Source organism: Cryptomeria japonica, chromosome 3 (assembly GCF_030272615.1).
Source record: "Cryptomeria japonica chromosome 3, Sugi_1.0, whole genome shotgun sequence".
Taxonomy (NCBI): Eukaryota; Viridiplantae; Streptophyta; class Pinopsida; order Cupressales; family Cupressaceae; genus Cryptomeria; species Cryptomeria japonica.
In genome coordinates this window covers 728340782-728365626 of record NC_081407.1, presented here as the reverse complement: position 1 = coordinate 728365626, position 24845 = coordinate 728340782, and the positions used below count along the sequence as shown (strand labels likewise).

At 40.5% G+C, this 24845-nt stretch overlaps 1 long non-coding RNA gene across 1 annotated transcript; it reads left to right on the top strand.

Annotated features, from left to right (window-relative positions):
• LOC131874520 (uncharacterized) lies at positions 1-24168 on the top strand. The gene is made up of 3 exons (XR_009371882.1): positions 1-221; positions 330-511; positions 24068-24168. It is a non-coding gene; the product is annotated as an uncharacterized LOC131874520 (long non-coding RNA).
• Positions 24169-24845: the final 677 nt, after the last annotated feature.

Genomic DNA, 24845 nt, shown 5'->3' with positions numbered 1-24845 from the left:
AAGCATGAGTTCAGCTCATATATCTTTTTTTTTTTTTTTCAATTTGCCCGTGCTCTTATATCTGTTTTTTTTTTCAATTTGCCTGTGTTCTCATGTTTTTGTGCAGCAATGCGTCCTTATTATTTGTTTTTCAGAAAAAAACAAGTGTGATTTTTTTTCAAAATTTGACTTCATCGCATAGGGGAGCGCGCGCCAACGGCTCTGAAACCTTCCAGAACATGGTGTTGTCTACATTACCGTTTAAAAAAGCATGAGTTCAGCTCTCATATCTGTTTTTTATTTCAATTTGCCCGTGTTCTCATGTTCTTATTCTTTGTCTGGTTGAGAAGGACGCCCTGCAAGTCCTCTCGCCCACCTGGAGAAGGCCTTCCCGTGGGTTGTTTGATTTGCACCCGCCGCTCCTCATCACTCATACGCATCTACCAGAGGTCAGTGCGTCCCACCATACTCAGTGCCCCTGACGTCTATCAAGCGGCCCACTCCGAAGGGAATTGCAACAGCACTACCAGAGGTCAGTTTTAGCATAATTTAATTTTGTAAAGTTTTCGTGTTTTTGAAATTATCATTATAATCAAATTAAATTTGTAGGAACAATGAATAGATTTTCCCAAACAACAACAGAATAGGTAATGCAGATTGTGAATATCTCGTGTATGTTTGGAATTTAATTATAACATGCTTATGCTTTTCTCAGAATTTTTGTTTGTACTTCTTACCTAAAACCCTTCTAGTGCATTTAACATTCATGTTGTATTAGCATGATTATTTTCTTTAGATGCTAGAAATCATTATGTCAGTTGTGAAAAATTAACAGTGAAAACCATTGTAATGCGACTGTCGTGAAAAACTGAACTGTGACCTGTCAAAAATCATTCGGTAGTCCATATATCTGATTAAAAATTAAGACTATATTCCTTTACATAAATTTTTATTGTTAGACTATCCACTTAATTGCTAAAACATCCCACCCAATATGTTTGAAGATAATTTAAGAAGAAAAGTTGAAGTTTCACAATCATACCAAGATTAGCAAGACTGCAATATTTTGTTCCCAACAGGGCTAGTGATTGTACCCGAGTGTTATGTCTTGGGAAGAATGGCTATGACTCATCTGAATTAAAACCTTCCAAATCGTTAAAGTAATCTGATAGCTCATTATACATCAACAAGTTTGCCATTGTTTGTCAACTTATGGGTTGTATCATCACCAAACCCAGTTTCCTGGTTCATAGAAAAGAGTTCATGGCTCATAATACCTATCATCTAATAAATTTGCCATTGTTCCTCACCTGTGTGTTGTATGTTACATCGGCAACCCCAAAATCCCCATCACATTCATTCCCTGTTTTCCTCATTTGTTTTTTCAAGGTGAGCCAGCTGCCACTTTGTCCCCATATAGTTATTCTCAGATTCTTTGCCAGTCACACTATATGTTTCTCTATCAGGAATAAGATTGTCTCGAACTGATGAATTTGAATGCCCTGCTTGAACGCCGTCTATAGTACACCAGCCATGATAACTACCTTTAGATTAAAGAGGAATTAAAATTGTATTAGATTTATGTATATTCCCCTTTTTTGAGATTGCAGTGACTTATTAACTTTCAGTTGTGCATGCTCTTGCTTACCATGGGATCTCTCTACTTCAGTTTTTGTTTTTTGTCTCATTTATATATAGTCATCATCTTCCAGCATTTTCCCAATAATTTCCTTAGTAATTTTTTTATTTTTATCAATTGGATGCATCTTTCAGTTCACATTTCTTCAAGACTAAACATGCTGCCTCATCTTATGCATTCATCAAAACAGCAGCAACAGCTGTATTTCAAAACTGATGTTGTATAATCCATGGATTCTTTGCTAGTTGTGTCGTACATTTCTAAAATAGGAAGAAAATGGTCTCCAACTGATGAGTTTGAATGTCCTGCTGCAATGCCATCTGTTGTGAATCAGCTACTATAACTACCTCTGGATTAACAGAGGAATTAAAACTGCACTAGATTTATGGATATTTCCCCTTTGTGACATTACTGTGACAAATAACTCTCAGTTGTGCATGATCTTCTGGTAATCATCTTCTAGCATCTTCCTAATAACTTCCCTCGTAAATTTTTGATCATTGTATGCATCTTTTAGTTCACATTTATATAAGGCTAAATATGCTACCTCATCTTATGCATTCCTTAAAGAAGTCGCAACAAATGCATTTCAAAATTGATGCTGAGTTTGACAGTTTATAAGATGAGAATCCGTGATAGTTCCTTTTTCATGATTTTTACATACATGATGATGGGGATTTACATGGTTTACAAGATCAAAATCCATGACAGTTCCTTTCTCATGATTTTCAGTTGGTGGAATTCTAGTTTTTTCAGCAATCTCAAATGAATGTCATTCCTCTTACAGCAGCATCATCTAGTTTCAATATTCCAGTAGAATGTTAAACTGTATAAAATCTTCACGTTGTCCACATATCTTGTCCTTGTTCTCCCTCTATTATTTCTCTAGAAAATTCTCCTGGAATAAGCCTAAATGACCCTATATGTGTTGAAAGTATGTCTTTGAAGATATTTTAGAGCTATTATGTCTTAGTTGTTTCAGACATATCCACTCTTGCAATTATTTTTACAAACTTTGAATCAAATTATTGATCATATTAAATGCAAAACATCTTCTAGATGTAATGCAACTTAGAAATTTAACAATTTTGACTTTTAGAATAATGGTGCTTATACTAGTCCAAATTTAATATAATAATTTGAAATAAGTCGAAAATTTAAAATATTCAAATATTAATATAAATTATTTTAAAAATAGGCATACCATTCCTAGTTTAGATGTGAGGAACGAATCTGATTTATATGAAATATTTAAACTCTTACATTAGGTTTCATGGAAAAAGTCTCTCCAATCTAATTTTGGTCCATAAATCGAAATTATTTGAAACAGTTGATTAAGAGATCACTCTGCATCATTGTTTTTTAACTGTGTTTTGATGTTTTTGATCAGTTGCATGGTTTTGTATACTTTATAGGAATAAACTTATGTTACAATACGAAACTCAATTCGTTGCTGAGATTGCAGTTTTGTTAGTTAATCCTCCAATCTAAGCTTATTTGCAATTTGTCCTTTAGATGTTGCTTCAATCGAGTAACCAGTATTCTATTTTTAGTGTACTTAAATGTCTTTTAGTTTTGCTGAAATTTAAACTGCCAAGATAAAATTCAAAGTTACTTATAGATCATTCTTTTTCAATTCTGAGTAGAGGCTTGTAATCAGTAGGGATAAAATTGTGTTACAAGATGGAACTTAGTTCTTGGTCAGCATTGGGATTTTGTCAGTTAATCCTCCAATCTATTCTAAGCTTTTCTACTATTCTTCCTTAAGCCGTTGCTTCAATTATGTATGCTGTTATTCTATTTTCAAGGTACTAAAATATCTGTTAGTTTTGTGTGACTCAGACTGCCAAGATGAAATTCAAAGTTGCTTCTACATCCTCAATGAGCCCTTGATCTATTGGTGAATTTGAATAGTTCTCTTTGAGGGTGTAAAACAAGGGGTTTGAATGCCTTATTTGATCTTACCTCCTCCTCCACACTGACATGTTCAATTCTTTTGGAATATATATTCACCATAAAATAGAAATTAAGCTGTTTGTAAATTTTCTTTATCATGACATTTGTACCTATCGACAAGATCTCTTGATTGTTTCTCTAAGCCACCCGTCTTTTGTCCTTGTCAAGACAGGCCTGCCCTTGGATGTGTCATGTCTCTTTCTATCTGAAGCTAGTCATTGATCTGTTATGATGCTCACGTCTTCACCGAGGCTTTTCTCCTATGGTGAATTTGAATGGCTCTCTTAGAGGGTGTAAGACAAGGGGTTTGAATGCCTTATTTGATCTTATCTCCTCCTTAACACCGACATGTTCAATTCTTTTGGAATATATATTCACCATAAAATAGGAATTAAGCTGTTTGTATATTTTCTTTATCATGACATTTGTACCTATCAACAAGATCTCTTGATTGTTTCTCTATGCCACCCCTGTCTTTTGTCCTTGTCAAGACATGCCTGCCCTTGGCTGTGTCATGTCTCTTTCTATCTGAAGCTAGTCATTGATCTGTTATGATGCTCACGTGTTCACTGTGGCTATTCTCCTATGGTTTGACATTCACCTTTCATATTTTCATTAGGTTCTTTATTATCCTCAACAGGCCTGCAAACTTGTTCCATCTTTTCATTCATTTTTACTCCCTGTGGAACACTCCCTGCTGTCTCTCCATCACTGTATACGAAGTCACTATCATCTTTCTTTGGCTATCTAGGTCTGTGGTCTTTACATGGCATGATTTAGTTCCTAAAACCTTTGGGATCCTTCTCTATGCAGTGTCATAGAAATGTCTTTTTAGGCTTCTTTCAATATGCACTGTTAAAGCATAAAACATATGGTGTTCTCTTATTTGACCTTTATCTCATTAAATCCCCGTCCTTAACACTGCCATGCATCCTTGGCCTTGTGATATCTTCTTTTGAGGTTCTTGTCATGTTCATGTCATGCTTCTTTAATGCTTTAACCTGTCTCTCACTTATGAGATCACTGCCACTTTAACATTTTCTTGTTTTGACCTCTGCACTCTTTGTAAGCTCTTGCTTAAGCTTTTGAATAGTATATCTTAGATAGTCTCATGGTTCTCTCTGACCTCTTGAATTGTTATCATCTCTTGATCTTATAATTAAATCTGACTTAGGTGCCACTATAACGGGACTATATCCATTTTCATTACTTGCATACCTCTATCCATGATCTGTCATACTTGGGACATCTATCTTCTAGCTTGTGATCTCCTTTCATCACTGTCACAAATGCTTTATCTGTGCTCACTGCCTTCTAGGGGATTGTCTACTAAAAATTTCACTGTGGTTGACTGTCACCTTAATTTGACATATCTTGTATTTTGCTCTTCAATATCTGCTTTTACAAGGATTAATGTCTATCATTGCATTCTTATCATTTCTTTGCCATTGCTTACTTGCTCATTGACCTTGCCATTATCCATCACTACCAAACTTTTCCTTTTGCATCACTGTCCTCTGCATAGTGGTGCCTTGGATGAATGTCCTTCGGTGGACTGCCAGTGAGTCATGCTACTGAGCCTCAACTCTATCATGTATCATCTTGCAAAACCTTGACTCACTGTGTACTCTACTTTGGTTCTGCCATCAAGAACTGTTGCATGCTCACTGTCATTTGGCATGACTGTCATGGGATAACTGTCCTCAATATGATTTTTCTTGTGGCCCTACTTGGACTGCTGCTAGTCTTCAAAATTCTGCCTTCATGGTTGGCTATAAACCCTTTGAGATCAACTTTCTTTTGACACCAACTTGTTTAGCATTTACTGTCCTACCTATTAGTTCATTATGCCCCTGGACTGGTTTGCTTTGTTCAACTCCAACAAAATTTGTGATTGTCACATGACCATTTAGATTGTCTTCTGTTTTTGCCTTTTAATTCTTCATAGGACTGACTGTTCTATGGTTTGTATTTTTTGTTTCTATAGGGCTGCCATTATCAACATGCCTTCCAACCTTTTCAAAGGTTGTCCTTGTCTTGCTTATAAGGTTTTATAGACTGCTTCTACACAACCTTAATGTTTGGACATATGACTGTCCACTAATTTTGTCCTTTGTTAGCTTTGGATAATGATAGTAAACAAACATTCATCTCTTGCTTCTCCTCCTTTCTCTTGGCGCCTAACACCCCTTACAAGTAATTTTGTGTTTTAATTAACATGACATAATACCTTCTTAGGACTCATTACCAAGAATTTAACTTGATGAAATTTTGACTTCATTTAGGAAACCATTTAGGCCAATTCGAAAAAATGTCAACAGTTGCAATTTAATCAATATCATGCCCAAACATTTGTGCATTACATTCTTCTTTCTCTATTATGATATATCCCTTTGTTAATTTCTTTGATAATGAACCCATATCTTGAATCATGACATGATTTGAATCTATTAAATTACCAAGCCATATCTATTTTGTTTTTCTATGCACAACTTTTGCTTCTTGTAAGCTCCTCATTGACTTTCTCTATAACAATCTGTAGATGTATCTAGTCTGCAAAGTTACAAAAAATTATTCCTTATGTATAAATATATCATGCTTGACAGGGTGTTAGATGCTTTTAATATATATTAGTTGATAAGGAATTATATTAGTTGATAAGGAATTATATTAGGTTTTCCTAAATTGGTTAGTATCCTTAGGGATCCTTTATCACCTTCATCCATTATTTTGAAACAATTCTGCTACTTTCAATTGCCTAGGAGATATGCTGATTTGTTTGCCTTCTATTTTAATGTGTTTAAAAGAGTTAATAAGGTTATTGTTGTGTTTAAACTATTCCTCCAGAATAAATGTAAATTATGTACTATGGTTTTATTTAACATGGGAGCAACAATCATAAGAATCACTGTCTATATCAATGTCTATCCACACATTTTGAATTTTTGAGCAAATCCAAAATATAGGTGGATATAGTTGTTTCACTTGTAGAGTAACTGGCTGGTAAGAAAGTTTAGAATTTCTTTTGTTTATTACTATCAGATTGTCCCAATTCTCCGTCTAATTCTAGATGGAGTGTATTTGCTTTATTTTGTCATATAAGAATTGTTCAGAAATCACCCAAAGAACTCTCATGATTTTTAGATTAGTTAGAAATCCACCTAAAGATTAATTATAGAGTTTTTGGCCTTGCAAATCTTAAGCTTTTTATATCCATTGAATTGACATGTGCTATAAAGTGATTACATTGCATTTTGTGCGGATGTCTTAAATTGCATGATAGGCTCCTCCGTCACATCAACTTTAATTGTCTCAAAAATATTTGATTGATTGCACTCTTTGGCTTGCCCTTGGATGTGTCATGTCTCTTTCTAATTGAAGCTTGTCATTGATCTGTTATGATGTTCATGTGTTCACCGTGGCTATTCTTCTATGGTTTGACAATTGACATTCATCTTTCATATCTTCATTAGGTTTTCATTATCCTCAATAGGCCTGAAAATTTGTTCTATCTTTTCATTCATTTCTACTCCCTGTGGAAAACTCCCTGCTCTCTCCATCATCATATAAAAAGTCACTATCATCTTTCGTTGGCTCTTAAATCCTAATGAGACAGTCATCTCTGTGTTTTACTTTGAAAACACTATGCATTCTACTTTTGACTATTCTTTAGGCATTTGCCTACTTCACACAAACTGGCCCTAGTCTCTGTATTGTCACGAGCTTGTTGCTTGACCTGCTATCTAGGTCTGTGGTCTTTAGATGGCATGATTTAGTTCCTAAAACCTTTGGGATCCTTCTCTATGCAATGTCTTAGAACTGTCTTTTTAGGCTCGTTTCAATGTGCACTGTTAAAGCATAAAACACAGGGTATTCTTTTATTAGACCTCTGTCTCATTAAACTCCTGTCCTTAACACTGCCATACATCCTTGGCCTTGTGATATCTTCTTTTGAAGTTCTTGTCACGTTCATGGTGTGATTCATTAATTCTTTAACCTGTCTCTCACTTGTGAGACTACTGTCACTTTATCATTTTCTCGTTTTGACATCTGCACTGTTTGTAAGCTCTTGCTTAAGCTTCTGAACAGTAAATCTTAGATGGTCTTGTGGCTCTCTCTGACCACTTGGATTGTTATCATCCGCTAGAGTGATAACTATATCTCCCTTAGGTGCCACTTTAACAAGACTGTATCCATTTTCATTACCTGCATATGTTTGTCCATGATCTGTCATACTTGGGAATATATCTTCTAGCTTGTGATATCCTTTTATCACTGTCATAAATGCTTTATCTCTGCTCAGTATTTTTTTGGAAGACTCTACTATGCTCTTGATTGCTCACTGTGCTTGACTGTCACCTTAATTTGACATATCCATATTTTGTTCTTCGATCTCTTCTATAGCAAGGATTAATGTATATCACTACATTCTTATCATTTCTCTGCAATTTTTTACTTGCTCATTGACCTTGGCATCATCCATCATTACCAAACTTCACCTTTCCTAGTACTATGCTCTGCACAGTGCTGCCTTGGACGAATGTCCTTTAGTGGACTGCCATCTTATCCTCCATCTGTTAGTGAGTCATGCTACTAAGCCTTTAACCTCTGTCGTATATCTTCTTGCAAAACCTTGAGTCGTTGTGTACTGTACTTTGGTCTGCCATTAAGAACTGTTGCATGCTCACTGCCATTTGGCATGACTGTCATGGGAGAGGATATTTGACTACCTTTTATTTTCAAGAGTGCAGACTAGGAGCTCTGTAGATAGGATATACAAAAAAGGAGAGAAAGGGCATACTTGTCTCAAGCCTCTAAATAGTCTAAAGAAGCTTGTAGGGCTTCCATGCACAAAGGGAGCAAATTCCAAGGACAATTTATGCATTTCCTTATCCATTCCAAAATTCATCATCGAATTCCCATTTTTCCAAAGTACTGTAGAACAATTCATGATTCAAATGATCAAAGTATCAGCCATATCCAATTTAATAGCCATGTTTTTCCTATTTTCTTGTCTATTGGAGTGTAGGGATTCCTAGGTAAGGATGATACCTTCACAGATGTTTATGAGGGACAAAGCCAGTTTGTTCTTTTGAAATAAGAAAGGGTATAATCCTTTCAAGCCTTTCAGAATTGATTTTTTTAACAATATTCTAGGGAGAGTTACAAAGAGATATAGCTCTGCACCTATCAATACTCATTGCATGCACTTATTTTCAATTAAATCTTAGAATGGAAGTGTTTATTCCTCCATGGAGTTTATGATATTGTTCGGAATCTTCCACCATTGCCAAAAAATGTTTTTTAATAAATCTCGGAAAAATTATTAAAACTAAATCTATCAATGCTAGGATCTTTGTCCTTTATTCTAAATACAACTTTTTGTAATTCCTCCATTGTGATTTATTGAGAACAATCTCTGTTCCGTTCTTGAGACATTGGAAGAGGATTTGCTAAAAGTTTGTGTTGATCAGATTTTTGTCCACCTTATCTTGTCGGTAAAGTTGCTTGAAGTGGTTGTAGATCTGCTCTTTGATGTCATTACAAACTCAAAATAGTGCCCATTAGTAGATTACGTTTCATTATCATGTTAGAATTTCTTCTTTGTTGCATTTTTCTATAGAGCACTTGGTATCATGTTCTCCCATAGAGAGCCAAATCAATCTAGATCTCAGTCTCCATATAATCTCTTCTTTACGGGGAATGTTTAGAAACTCATTGACATGATTTTGCTGCTGCAGTAAAAGATCTTTAAAGGGGTCCTCTTCATCAATCTGTTTTTGAACTTCCTAAGGCTGAATCTTAATGGTGGTTTGAAGCCATTGACTTGAGGTGAGATTCAGCAAAAAATTAGAGTTCAAAAGTGAATACCTCTCTAGAAGTGATATAGATAGATAGAGAAGATGCGAATGATTGCGATCGAGACAAGGATACAGATGAATAGAGTAGATAGTGATGAATTGTCATAGATTTCAAATAGTGAAAAATCCTTAGATAATGGAGTTGGGTGCTAGTGTTTAGACACTTTTTCCTTAAAATTTGAGGACAACAACCCAGTAGCCTCCTAACCTCATTTCCAACATCATATTGTGACATAATAGTGTTAGAATCAGAGATCACTGAGAGGGGGAGGTGAATCAGTGATCTATCGAAAATTGAAACCACAAACTTATTCTTTATCCACCGGTTAATAAAGCATAATAGAAAAGATCATAAACATGAAACAATGAATACACAATTCCACAACACCGAAATTTTTACGTGGAAACCCAGAAAGGGAAAACCCACGGTGTGGCTGGAACCCACAATATTCATATACTATGGCCAGGAGTACATAAATATTACATATGGGGAATGCACTTGCATTCAGGCTCACTGCCTAGAGCTCATTGCTTAAATAAAGTTGCCCGGAGGGCTACAACCCTCAGGGAAGTCTCATTGACTTACAATTTGATTACTATGAGTAAATACAATGAAATGAACTCTTAATCAACATCTAACTATGCAAAAATGAGTTTCGGTTAAGCTCTGAATCTCTAGCTGTCTCTGCTGTGCTGAATACTCTATTTCTGTCCCAGTTAGCTACCGGTTGGTCTGAAAGCAAAATGCGCATGTGAAACTGCGCTCAATTGCACCAAAACTGATCATCACATCTATATTATTCCGAAAATCAATCGCCAAATCGATCTTATATATCCGGTCATAACACAAAAGCAATCTCCTTCATGTCGACTTCAAGAGATGTAACATGTAGCTCAAAGTCGGCTTCAATCTCGAACAAAGCATAGCACTGAACCAAAAGATTATAATTACACGCTTCCCAAAGGTCTTCCCTATCACCAAGATCACAAAAACAATCACCAAAAACACCGCAATCATCGGAAATCATTCTGGACCAACATGTCATCGAAATACCTTGTTTTATCAGTTAACACCAACTTCTGGATACGATGAATCACAACTGCCGGATTGAACCACCATGAATTGCAAAGAGTTGCCATCAATGACAACCCTGAACAAACAATCAACCACCGGAAGTCACTTGAAATCACCGGATGAGTGTCAATTGCCAACAATCTCCCCCTTTGGCATTGATGGCAACACTTTTAAAAAATGGCTAAGTGTTGAAACCTGTGAAACCTGTACACCGGACGAAAGAATAAAAGAATTCTAAGGCTCACCCTTAGATCAACAATCCAAGAATCTGCACTACACCGGACTATACATTCTATACACAATTAGTCTGTACATTTTTCACCTTATCTCTCCCCCTTTGACAACAATGCCAAAGATGGGATGCTGCCCAAAACTGATATACAAATGAACACTTTACAAATATTTGAATAGGTCAGCATAAACGGTCTTCAAAAATTCCAAGCGAGTCTCCCGCCCACTCTTCAGGTTATCCAAAATTGTGATAAATGCATTGAATATAGTGGCATGAATTTCTAACTCTCTCAGATCTGATGGTACAGGCCGAGCCATTTCCTTCATACAATTTGCCTTATTGCTCAGCATAGTATCTAACCGGACAACAATCAGGTTCCAAAGTTCACCCACTTTCCTCCAAACTTTCTCCTTATTAGCTTGAAGGCCGGAGATCTGATCATTCAAGGCTATAATCTGTCCTTCAATGCTTTTGGTTAATGATACATTAGGGTCAAAAGATTGTGATATACTTGCGAGATTGCCTTGGCAGTCATTTATTTGTTTGTCAGTTCACCCACTTTCCTCAAAACTCTCCTTATTAGCTTGAAGGCCGAAGATCTGATCATTCAAGGCTATAATTTGTCCTTCAATGCTTTTGGTTAATGATACATTAGGGTCAAAAGATTGTGAGATACTTGCGAGCTTGCCTTGGCAGTCATTTATTTGTTTGTCAATATTAATGGTGAATTTAGGCAAAATGAGACAAGATTTATACAATTTACCGACTTCTGACAATGTGTCAGAAATGGTCTGCAGTCTCTTATTCAATGTAACCCGGTCATCTTTAATCATTTTCAAGAATGCCTGTTTTTTGACTTCCTTAAATCTATCCAAAACTTTCTAAGTAGCTGTCTTTTCTAAAGAATCAAAATTGCTATTTACATTGTTAATAAATTGTATCAATTTACCAGAGGGGCTGTTATTTGAATCCAGCTGTACATTGGTAGCCACCTTCTGCAAAACATCAATGGACATCAAAATTAGCTTTTTATCTTCAATCTCAGATTTCACCAGGTCTTGGATGGCTTGAGCTTGGACTACAGCAGCAAGCATAAGCTTCTCTGTAGGAGACATCTTGCCAAGATCAACTGACCCATCAAGATTGATTTGAGGTGGGATCCTTGTTACTGGAGGAGTGGCAATTGCTGGATCAGTTATGCCTTTACCTTTGTCCACCTTGGATACCTCAGCTTCACCAGACTCAGCATCCTTCTTCTCACCCTTGTCCCCAATATCAGTCTGTTGAATTTCAAGGGCTACAGTGTTGTCAGTCACCTGAGGATTGTCGCCGGTCTCAGCATCAATTGTGATGTTTCCTTGGTCTTCCGGTTGATCAAACTGAGTCTCAACCTTCTGACTTTCAGAATCACCTTACTTGTCTTCCGACTGAGATGATTTAAAGGCATCCTTATACAGAGGGTCATTTTGAATAATCTTCTTCCATATTTCCTCTGTTTCTTTTCTGACCTCCTCTACATTACCAATCATCAACCTGTTTATTCTGTTCTTGCTTCTGAATTCCTTTTTATTGGCTTCTTCAATCAATCTGTTAACTTCATCATGAGTGATACATGTACACCTATTTACAAGTTCTCTCTCCTTCATTTCTCTATCCATTTTACTCACATTCATCCTTCTAGCATTTATTACAATGTACAGGTCCTTTGGAATGGACTTCTCTAATTCAATCAATGTCTTACTAAAATTGTGTAAATACACTATTACCGCTTCCTCTACTTTTCTTTGATCACCATCATCAAAATTGTCAAAATTTGCTTGAAGATTCTTTGAATTTCCATCCTCTAATATCTCATCTATCAACTGGTCTGCTGATAGTGGAGGAATTATTGTATACTTACATTCTATATTTCCAGATTCAAGGTTCTTGTCCAATTGACTTTTGACTTGTCTACTTCTTTGGGGTCTTTCGGAGGGAGCAAGATCTGACTTGGCCTTTTTGTTGCACTGTGCTCCATCAGATTGAGGCTTCCTTACCTGTCGGAAAAATTCACCCTTTTTCTTCCTTCTTGCCTCTTCCTCATATTTCTTTTCTGAGGCCAATGGAGATACAACAACATAAGTTCTTTTGGGTTTTTCCTTTTGCTTCAGCACACCTTTTCCGAATGAAGTAGGCTTAGCAGGCTGTGCCACCGGAGCAGGAGAAGACTTAGTTGCCTCCTTTTGAGCATATTTTTCTTTGGCCTTCTTCACCTCCTCCTTGGTGAAGCCCATTTGAGCAGCTACTTCTTCTGCCATCTTGGTCACTTTTCTCTTTCGGGCAGGAGCAGTGAACTGCTGGTGCAAACTAAGGTCCTTTTCTTTAAATGTCCCAAATCTCCCTTCTTTGGGATCTACTGGTTGACTCAGAAGATGTTGTGCATATGCTTCAAGTGTAACAGAGTCAACTTCATACACCATGGGCATGATCCAGACTATCCGGGGCTCCACTGCTTCCATCCGACATTGATCCTTACCCACCATGAAGCAAATGGTTTGCTCATACTTCTCAACCACCTCCTTAGGAATCCTTTCCTTGTTCTTCATTGAGGCTTGGAAGGTTTTGAAGTATCCCTAGAGGGCAGTTTTCCTCATAGTAGCATCACCAATTCCCCACAGACCTTCCTTGATCTGCATAGCCATCGGTCTATCATAGGCCCATTGGACCTTTCCATTTATACCGGGTATCTCTTGCAGGAAGTATAGTGCCAGGCAAATAAGGAGTGTACCATATTTAAAAGTATGCTTTTTGTCCTGTTTGATTTTCTTTAGATTGCTCAATAACTCATTCAAAAGTGTCGTGCACAGGTCATGCCTCTTATCCTCTTTAAGCATCTGATATGAGGAGTAGATGGTGGTACCAGAGATAGAGTTGTACCGGTTGGACTGGTAGACCTTGTATCCGACTACCATTGAAGCAAACTTTACATCATTCTCCAAAATATCATTTACAGTCATGGTTCTGCTGTCAAACTTCGAACCAGTGGTAGCAATAACGGTGTCATTTGACACCTTTCTCAGACTGGGCACATCACCGGTTTCAGCCAAACCAATTACATCGTGGATCGCTTGCTTGGTGATTTTGTGAGGTCTATCAAGCCATATGAATTCTTCATGCACACGACTCAGGATTTAGCGGATCTACTCTGCCTTGTCAAACAACAGGAAATGTACGAAGTGAGAGAAACCCTTATCATGCAGCTTCTTGTATTCGGGTTTGAGATTTCCCAAACTGTCGGCCAAATGCTTGTTGTAAAGGTCCAACATGTCGTCATTCCCGAGCTCTTCAAGGTCATAGTGAATGTAGGCCTTGATATCCTCATTGTGCAACACGTCGTAGGACACAGATGAGAATGCCCCTGCCGGATCATCCTTGACTGATTTGAATGAATGTTTCTTGAAGATTGGACGAGCCCTATCCTTGATCTCAACCACCAAAGGAGTCACAATACCAGAAACTGAAGCCCTTTCAAATCCTAGGGTTTGCGAAGAGCTAAAAAATCTGAACGGATAAGTACCTTGCTTCACAACTGGGTGCTAGAATTCACTTAGAAGTTGCTAAAATCGCTGTTGAGGTCGCCAAGTTGCTTGCTCTCGCTCTGCCCTTACTTGCTTGATCGCATTGTGATGAATGAAGTCTTGAAATGCACTTTTATTCTTCGAAAACCTAATTCTTCACTGTTATAAATGCAACAACTGGTTATCATGATCTTTATGAAATTTCATACCAGAGCACAAGATCCTTTAGAAACTTCCGGATATCATCTGCTCATATGATTCACTCCTTCTACAACCTTCCAGAATCGATTGTAGACCACCAAAGAGGGGGTTCTTAGAATCTGCATGAAAAGCTCCCCCTAAGGCATAAAGCCCTAGTTGCCGGTTGAAGATCCTGCACCGGATTAGGGTGCAGACCCGTTGTTAGCTCTGGATTCATCCTTTCTCACCCACATCTTCTCATGCTTCTCCTTGATATCTTCTACCTTCGCTTTTCCTTTCTCATCTGATTTGTTCTTGTCTACCGGAGCACTATTCTTTCTTCTATAGTACTTTGCAATGTGATTGGTTTTGTTGCATGCTCGGCAAACAACATTATTCTGCATAGGTCTGAAGTTCATTTGATTCTGTCTTGATCTGCACTGCTTAGAAATATGTCCAAACATTCCACAAGCATAGCATCTTTTGTTCTGAAAGTTATTCATTACTGCTCTACACACATTTGACTTGTGTCCAAAATTATTGCATATGAAACATTCACCGACAAAGGTAGGAACATTATTATTGTTGTTCATCATTCCATTATTCATCCTACTTCTGCACTGACTTGCCATATGACCAAATTCGTTGCAAGTAAAACATCTACCATTAAATTTATGAGCATTAGGCTGTCTTACCGAAGAATTCTTGCTCTTCTTCTGATCAGGTTTAGCATTGCCTCGTCCAGATCTGGAGGATTCACCTTTCTCAAATCCTAGACCTCGCATATCCTTTCCATGTCTCTGACTTTCTAGCATCTCACCAAGTCTTGCTGAACTAGCTTTGAATTTGTCCTTGTATTCATTGGCAGTAGAAAGTTCATCCCTTAAGGTGGCAACCTGTCTTTCAAGCTCTTGACCATTATTCCTTGATTGGGTCAACTCAAGTTTCAGCTAATCATTCTCATAGGTAAGCCTAAAGCATTCATCAACTCTTTCCTGTTTGCCCTCTCGGGTAAACGGTTAAATGCAGAACGTAAATGCACAGAACATAATGGAAATATATTAAATAACCAGCCTCTATATTAATTCCACAGTCCATGTACAATAAGTGCTTATAACATTACATCTGACACGACTAACATGATCCTCCTTCGAAGAAAAGGTACACAATATATAATACCCGAAGGGGCGCGACACAACCGTCGCGACTCCAACTACCTACCCGTCGGCTAACTAACTGACCGCCGTAACTCATTATTACCGACGACAACATAAACATAATATAACAACATAACATAATGATTATTCCCGTCAACATCATCCCCCCCAAGAAAAGAAGTCGACTCCGACGACTTAATACAAAATAGAGATGAACGGCAGGAACTACTGACGCCAGTCGGGCCCGGATCTTATACACTTGCTGCATCCTCGCCTAAAAACCCTTTTCTGCTACCATCCGATGCTCAAGTGCGGATTTCACCAATATTGCTTCCTTTGCCAGCACAGTCCTCCTGTGCCTACCCCAAACTTGTCTGCAAAACATAATTTTCAGTCTCAGCTTCCACCAACTGCTACTCAAATGATACTGTCTCCCTAGCCAATTTGTCCTCGATAGCCACCCATGCTGCTCTCCCGGCATACAACTCCTGGGTACGCTGAACTAAGTCTCACGAGACTATTGCCTCCAACCTGGTGGTCAGCTCCTCTCGAGCCCTCTGTGCATCCACCAAGGCAACCTCACGTCCAGCCGAGACATACTCTGAGTTCCTCAAAGCATACCTATCATGCCTGGAGGTGGCCACAATCCGCTGGCACAAATGCTAGGAGACACTTCAAATCCTCCATCACACTCCCCAAAGGCTAAAAACTGAACTGAATAACTCCCTGGTGTCATACAACTGCGCGGACCTGCAATGCCTTCCCTCAAACTCTGTTTGTTCCCAACCTCCAAATCCGTCTCCCTCTACGGCTTATGGCTTCCCTGCCAATGCTTAGTTGTGGGCACAACACTTGCCGTGGTCTTCTGTAGCTCAAAATAAACTGGGGGTCTGGGGGCAACGCCCCCAGCGGGGTCGAGGGGCAGCGCCCCTCGCGGGGTCTGGGGCAGCGCCCCAGCGGGGTCGAGGGGCAGCGCCCCTTGCGGGGTCCTGGGGCAGCCAATCATTTTTGTGATATTTTATGATGTCAAAACCCTTCTTCTACACTCCAATATTTTCAGTGTCTAGGCTCCAGACTTCAGCAAATCATTTTAAATCTGGCCGTCGTCGTTTTTTTTTTTTTTGGGCACTGTAATGTCCCCGATGGCACCCCGGCCATACAACCTCCCTATACGGTCTACCTGTGGCGGTCGGCCCGTGCTTTACCCTTCGCATCACGTGGTGGCGTGGTGGTGCGATGTTCGGCGTCTTCTTCCCTTTACCCCTTGCTGTGCGGTGATGGCGGTGTGCGGGGTTGTTTTGTTCTTCGTCGCGGTGGTGTTGTGCGGCGTCTTTGATGTTTGGCGGCGTTTTATTCTTCCGCGGGCTGCTTGGTGACCGCCTTCGGTGGCTCCCACCGCACGGTGTGACCACCGCACGATGGTGCCACCGTCGGTGGTTCCACCGCACGGTGGTGCCACCGTCGGTGCTTCCACCGCACGGTGGTGCATCGTCCACCGCACGGTGGTGTCACCTTTTCACCTTGGTCCCACCGTACGGTGGCCATTTTCCCCTTCTTTTTTTTTTTTTTTTGACCGTACGGTCGTTGTCGTACGACCGTGCGATTTTTTTTTCAAATTTTTTTTTTAAAGTTGTCTAGAGAGTCTTCGGCTCGGGTCCCCTGTCTCTGGGATCGCCCTTCATCCTTCTCGGTTTTTCTCGCCCAAAAGTCTCCTGCTTTTGTCCCATGCCTCTCGAGTTGCTTGCCCGGCCTCTTAGGTCCCCTTCCATCCTCTCGGGTCCCCCTTCGGGCTCTCGGGTCCCCCTTCGGGCTCTCGGGTGTCCGTCCGGCCTCTCGGGTCCCCTGCGCGCTTCGCGTGGTAGGGTTTCAATTTGGGCCCGTTGGTGGCAAGTCTATTTTCAATGGCCATCGGAAGACCTAGAACCACAAATTCTATAGGGACCACGACCTCCTTCCCGTACATAAGAAGGAGGATAATAAAGATTTTGAAGACTGCGGTCTTCCATACAGGGTTCCAATCGTTGCCGACACTCTTCGGATTATTTATGCCTCTAGGGTTTGGGGTGTCTCCCTTCCAATATTCTCTGTATTCCGGCAGGTACACCTCTGTTGGTTGCTCTGGTTCCTCTACTTCGAGCCTGTAGCTTTGGAACATTTCGTAATCCTCCATTTGCCAGTGGAAGAGCCCGTTAGTCGAGCATACCTCATCTTCAGAACATCCCTCCAATTCTAGCACCCCTTCACTGTTCGGCTCCATCGCGTTCTTGCCCTTGCTTTCTTCGGGACCCCCTTCCCTTTTATTAGAGTCCTCTGAGTCTGAGTCTGAAGAGGCGAGCTCTTCGCCGACATCTTGGGTGTGTAGGTCAATGGTATATTTCCGCCCTCCCTTCTCCATGGAAAGTGTATTTTTCTTCCAGTTGTGGTTTACCCTTGCGTTGATCAACCACGCTCTCCCCAGGATGGCGTCATAGCCTTTCTTCTTTGAGGGAATAACCACGAAATCTAACAAGAATGGTTGTGTACCAATTGTCACTTGCTGGGCCATCAACAGGCCGAGTGGCTTAATGCCGTGTTGGTATGCTCCCACCAGGTTGAATGTGGGTGGCCACAGGGTGGGCTTCCCCAGCCGCTTCCATGTTTCTTCTGGTAGTACATTCAGCCCAGATCCACCATCCACAATGGTGTCCTTCAGAATGGTCCCACGGATACCCATTTCTACCACAGCTGGGTGTCTACCACTGCTCAAGGCTAGTAACATCGGGTCAGTCGAAGGGCTGACGGAAACCTCCACCTGTGGTGTACTCTTCAAAGCGGTGGCGGGAACCCCTACTTGTGGTGCACTCGACGATGCAGTGGCGGGAACCCCTACCTATGGTGCACTTGACGATGCGGTGGCGGGAACCCCTACCTGTGGTGCACTCGACGCTGTGGTGCTTTGCACATTGGTGAGGATGGCAGTCCTCAATTGTGGCATAGAGTCTAGAAGGTCTTTTACCTTTATCGGCACCTCCATCTGCAAGATTTGCCCAATGATGTTATTTTCCGCTTCCGTACGGGATGATGTACTCGCCACCTCGTTGTCCCGTCGTTCGGTCGTCATCTCACGTTCAATATTGGCCTTTGCCTCCCGTAATCTCTCCTTCTCCGTACGGGGGTCTGGATAAGTGGCTTTTTTCGTCTGGGCGCGGGTGATCGCCAGTACTTCTTTCTCACCAGTCTTCTCAGCCTTCTCAATGTTGAGGAGATTAACCCCTGCCTGCGGGCAATTTGCGTCCTCATGGTCGCCTGGCCCACACCAACGGTAGAGGTGCTGAGGGGTGGCTTCCTTCGTGCAATCACGGGCGAAGTGCCCCCACTGATTACAGGCCCTACATTGGATAATTGGCCGGCCCTTGGCGTCATACTGGATACGGCTTCCATTATTGTTATTGTTGCTATTCCTTCCGCCGCTGCGTCTGTTGTCCCGGTATCCTCCAGATGATGCCGTTGTGTTAGTATGTTGGCCGGTACCCGCTGGTGCGGATGTTGTGGCCTGCTTCGTGAACAACACTTGGTTCGTGCTTCGGGTTTTCATATTGTATGGGTACTCCTTGGTGGAGTGTCCCATCACTTGGCAAATCTCACAGAATGCCTTCTTCGGGCAAGTACCCCTTGTGTGTCCGTCACTCCTACAGTCTGTACACCACACTTCATTTTCTTCCGTCTTACTTGTACTCCCTTTCATGGCTTTGAATTCTTTCAACATTCGTTCCATGTCCTTCTGGAGCGCGTGTACCTTTTTACCCGATTCGCCACCGCTATTGCTCTCCCCGTCAGAATCTTCATCATCATCAGATGAATCTCTATTACTTTTCTTCTTCCTTGATGTTTTATATTCGCTTTCTAGATCCATCGCCCTGTTATAGGCGTCATCATATGACGTCGGGGGTACAATCTTCATTTTTTTTCGTAGGGAGGATTTCAATCCTTCCACAAACCATCGTTTTTTTAAGCCGTCAACCGGCTGGCTCTCCATTTTACCCAAGAGTTCTTTCAGCCTCCGACTGTATGCCCGTACTGTCTCCTTAGTACCTTGCTTGGTACTGTATATCTCTGTCACAATTTCGTTGTCATCACGAAGCAACCGGAACTCCTCCGTGAATTCCTTCTGTAGGGTAGCCCATGTGGCCACTTTTTGCTTATCTACATCGGAGTACCAATCTATGGCGACTCCTCGTAACGTGGCTGGAAACTGCTGTACCTAGTCGTCGTGGTCTGTTACTCCGTTGGCGGACCAAATGGTCTCACATGTACGGTAGTGCCGTAAGGGGTCTTCCTTGCCATCCCCTGTGAACTTTGGTAACTTTTGTTTGCTCGCCATCCCTTGTCGTCTTTCTGGAGGCAGTTGTGTCTGTGTCTGTGTCTGTGTCCCTGCGTTGCTACCTCCGGTAGTGTTGGTGGTGTGTCCTGGAGGTACGGTGTTTTGCCTGTCGCCTGTGGCACCTACACCCGTACTGTTGCCCTCCCCTTCGTTTTGACACACTCCTACTCCTGCTTCCCGTTGGTGATCTTCACTCCGTGGTGTGAGGGATAAGTTGCTAAACTGATCCCGAGTCTCCTCGACTAGATTTCGCCGTAACCTTGTTTCTTCTAGAAATTCTTCGTGGCTCCGCGTCCTACGATGATCTGGCGACGCGTAGAAATTTTCGTTGGCCTCTGCACCTTCCGTGACACCTCCTTGGTTCCCCTCGGGTCCCCCTTCGACAGGTCGTCCTTCGGCAAGTTGCCTCAGCCTCCGTCTACGTTCTACTTGCTGCTCCAGAATCAAAGCCCTCTGTGCGGCCTCCCACTCGTTTGTTTCCGGTTTTCTATTCCTATCTTTATTCAATAGGTTTGGCATTAATTGTCACACATCTCCATAACTTTCAATTCTTAAATCAAAACATGTCTTTATTAATTCATCTGCTCAAGTACAACTCATGTCAATGACACTTTTATTTGAAAATAAGAAGTTCACAGTTCAATTCCCTCCTGGCCTGGCGCCATCTCTCTCCGTGTCCCGTCGGCTGTTCTCCTCGTAGCGTTGCAGGATTTGTTGTCGTCGCTCCTCCTGGCAATCTCCTCCAGGTGGGCCTGCTGTGCCAGCGATGCCTCTGCAAGCAACTGGGGGAGGTGGTTCATCAACCAGTTTACTGTCGGGCTAACCTCCAGCGCTGTCCACACGGCACTTGGTGGGATTTCTACCCTACCTGGAGCAAAATTGAAAATTCTCGCGTTGCCGTGTCTTCTCCTGTATAAAGTTCTGTCCGCGCGTCGTCGGCCTCCGGGTTTACTTCACCAACGGGTAGGCCCATTGTGTCTGTGCGCCATCCGTGTCTTCCGTTCCCGAGTTCGTCTAGGCAACGACGCCAAATGTTTGCCCTCTCGGGTAAACGGTTAAATGCAGAACGTAAATGCACAGAACATAATGAAATATATTAAATAACCATCCTCTATATTAATTCCACAATCCATGTACAATAAGTGCTTATAACATTACATCTCACACGACTAACATGATCCTCCTTCGAAGAAAAGGTACACAATATATAATACCCGAAGGGGCGCGACACAACCGTCGCGACTCCAACTACCTACCCGTCGGCTAACTAACTGACCGCCGTAACTCATTATTACCGACGACAACATAAACATAATATAACAACATAACATAATGATTATTCCCGTCAACATTTCCTTCAATGATTGTGCCAGATTCTCTTCATTCTTCTTCCGGTCCTCAATTTCCTTAGTCTGTCTCATCACAATGGATTGCATCTCATTCTTCAGAGCAACATTCTCTCTCTCAAGCTTGTTAACCTCATCAGCTTTGTCCTGGTATTCCATGATCCGATCTTCTTTCTCCTTCAACTTTTCCATTAATTCCTTCCTCTTTTCTTTGCAGATACTTGCTTGATTCTTCAACTCACTAATGAATTCATCAACAACATTCATGTTCTTCTTCAAGGTACAAACCTCACTTCTGGATGCATCAAGATCCTCAAGTGCCACATTGAGTTGTCTCTGAAAACCGGAATCCATTGAATCAATCTCCCAGATCTTCCTCAAGCGGTTAAGCTTCCTTAGAGGAACTAGGCTCTGATACCAACTGTTAGAATCAAAGATCACTGAGAGGGGGGGTGAATCAGTGATCTACCGGAAATTGAAACCACAAACTTATTCTTTATCCACCGGTTAACAAAGCATAAAAAAAAAGAACATAAACATGAAACAAAGAATACACAAATCGACAACATTGGAATTTTTATGTGGAAACCCGAAAAGGGAAAAACCACGGTGGGGTTGGGACCCACAATATTCATATACTATGGCTAGGAGTACATAAATATTATATATGGGGAATGCACTTGCATTCAGGCTCACTGCCTAGAGCTTATTGCCCAAATAAAGTTGCTCGGAGGGCTACAACCCTCAGGGAAGTCTCATTGACTTACAATTTGATTACAATGAGTAAATACAATGAAATGAACTCTTAATCAGCATCTAACTATGCAAAAATGAGTTCCGGTTAAGCTTTGAATCTTTGTCTGTCTTTGCTCTGTTGAATACTCTGTTTCTGTCTCAGTCAGCTACCGGTTGGTCGGAAAGAAAAATGCGCACGTGAACTGCGCTCAATCGCACCAAAACTGATCATCACATCTATATTATTCCGAAAACCAATCGCCAAATCGATCTTATATATTCGGTCATAACACAAAAGCAATCTCCTTCATGTCGGCTTCAACAAATGTAACGTGTAGCTCAAAGTCGGCTTCAATCTCGAACAAAACATAGCATTGGACCAAAAGATTTTAATTACACGCTTCCCAAAGGTCTTCCCTATCACCGAGATCACAAAAACAATCACCGAAAACACCGCAATCATCGGAAATCATTCCGGACCAACACGTTACCGAAATACCTTGTTTTACCCGTTAATTGGGTACCAGTTAACACCAACTTATAGATATGATGAATCACAACTGCCAGATCGAACCACCACAGAGAGTTGCGAAGAGTTTCCATCAATGACAACCTTGAACAAACAATCAACCACCGGAAGTCACCTGAAATCACCGGATGAGTGTCAATTGCCAACAAATAGTCTTTAGAACAAAAGCGTTTGGAGCTTTAGTTGAGTAGAATGAGCACCAGATTTCAACACCGGTTTCTTTTCTATATCCCATTTCTAGATATATAACTCTCTTTTGTTCTTCTGTTCTATATTTTATTTATTCTATCAATTTAGCCTTCTTTAGCGTAGCTTATCACACACACACAATGAAATCCTAATCACATGCAATTAGTAGATATGCGAGTCCAAGACAACATGTCTCTTCCTTGTGGATAGCAAGTCAAGCCCACTCACATCCCTAATTTTGTATGGGAGAAGGCTTAACATAGGCTCAAGCACATGTTAGTCTAGGATCACTTTTAACACACATCATTTTGGTTACTTGACTTAGCTTACACTTGCAATTATTTTAATTCATTTGCACTGCATATATGTAATTTGTTGATAAATTGGCTAGATAGTTACATTGATTACCTAATAAGACATTCCTATTGGGGCATTGGTCATCCATGGTAATCTAGCATTACGCAATTTGCTAGACCCATAGGGGAATTGTGTAATGCCTCTCCATTTTGCATTTCTGTGTTGCATATTTCGTGATTTGGATTTGGCTTTGTGCTTGTGGTTTTACCATTTGCAATTTGGTGATGTGGATAATTTGTGTTGTGACCTTGTTTCTAGATGCTTCGTTGCTACATGTTGCTTTTGGGTTATTATTCTATGTTTTGCCCTTATATGTGTTTCATGATCGATTTGGCCTATTTATGTGTTTGGACTTCTTGGTGACCATTCTAGTGTCATTGGAATTGAGACCCGTGCATTCCTTCTTATGCCTGGTTGTGAAGACCTATGTACTGTCTATGATTGTATTCTTGAGAATGATGTGATGTGACATTTTACCTGATTTAGATTGTAGACCTATTGATGTTGGTGTAACAAATTAATATGGACTAATTGTGCTTTGGGTACCAAATCTTTGTTGAGGTAGATTGATGTCATAATTTGGAATTATCATATTTAAGATGTTGATATAAATGTCAATATGTAATGTTTATTTGATTCATTATCAGAATGTAACAAGTGCTAGTTTATGATGATTAATTATGTTCAAGATGCTAATGCTTATCGTTGCAATTGATAATAAATATGTTAGAATCAATAGAATATTATATTCAGCTTATTATGTTGTATTGATGATGTTTATTATGTTTATGATGATGGATTGTGTAATGACCATGTTATTATGTTGACTTCGATTGAGGAATAGTTATATTATTGCACGCTTCCGCTATTATATACATATGCCCATCTACTCTTATTGTTTCTGGGTAGTTGTAGGTACTGGGTGATTGTAGGATTGCTCTTGAGGAGACCGTCTTGCTGTCAAAAGGAATCGATCATCCATTGTGAGTTTGTCATTTTCTTCAAGTTTGAAATTTGCTCAAGTTGAGGTAAGTCTTACTGTCCATCTGGGAAGCTCATTGCCCTAATGTTGTAGTGTCATATGATGACTTGTTGATGTAATTTTGATGATTCAGTTGTAGTAGTTGTGCGTGATGCATGTGTTATGCTTATTTACTTCAATTTTTTTTTTTGTACATTCTCATGTCTATTTAGCTCATATCCTCGAGTGTTCCTTGGTGAGGCATTAGATTTGGTATCTGAGCCCATGTTATTGTTGTTTGGGCACCTTTCTTGGTTAATGTTGCTTTGTGATGATGCTGATCCATTGTTGTTGGCATCTCTTACTTGATGTTGCATTATGATTCATGTCTGGTATGTGTTATTCATGTTGAGTGAATACTTTGTGTTGGCATTCATGATAGGTTTATTGCTTGTGGCTTTATTGTTTGAGTCTTTGGGCTTTGTTACTATCTCCATGAGGATGGTGGTGTAGACCTCAAGGTTCCACACAGTTGATTTGCGTTGGAAACTACTGTTAGGGACCAGTGACTTGGCTTGGAGGATCGACTTGGGGAGTTGTTCTTCTCTCCTTATTCCCCTCCCCTTGTAGTCTTCCCTATGCAATTGGATTCTAGTGAATCTAGGTAGGATTTGAGTGCTTAAGATTCTTTTTGGGTCCATTTTGGACAATTCAAAAAGCCTGGCAAAGTGT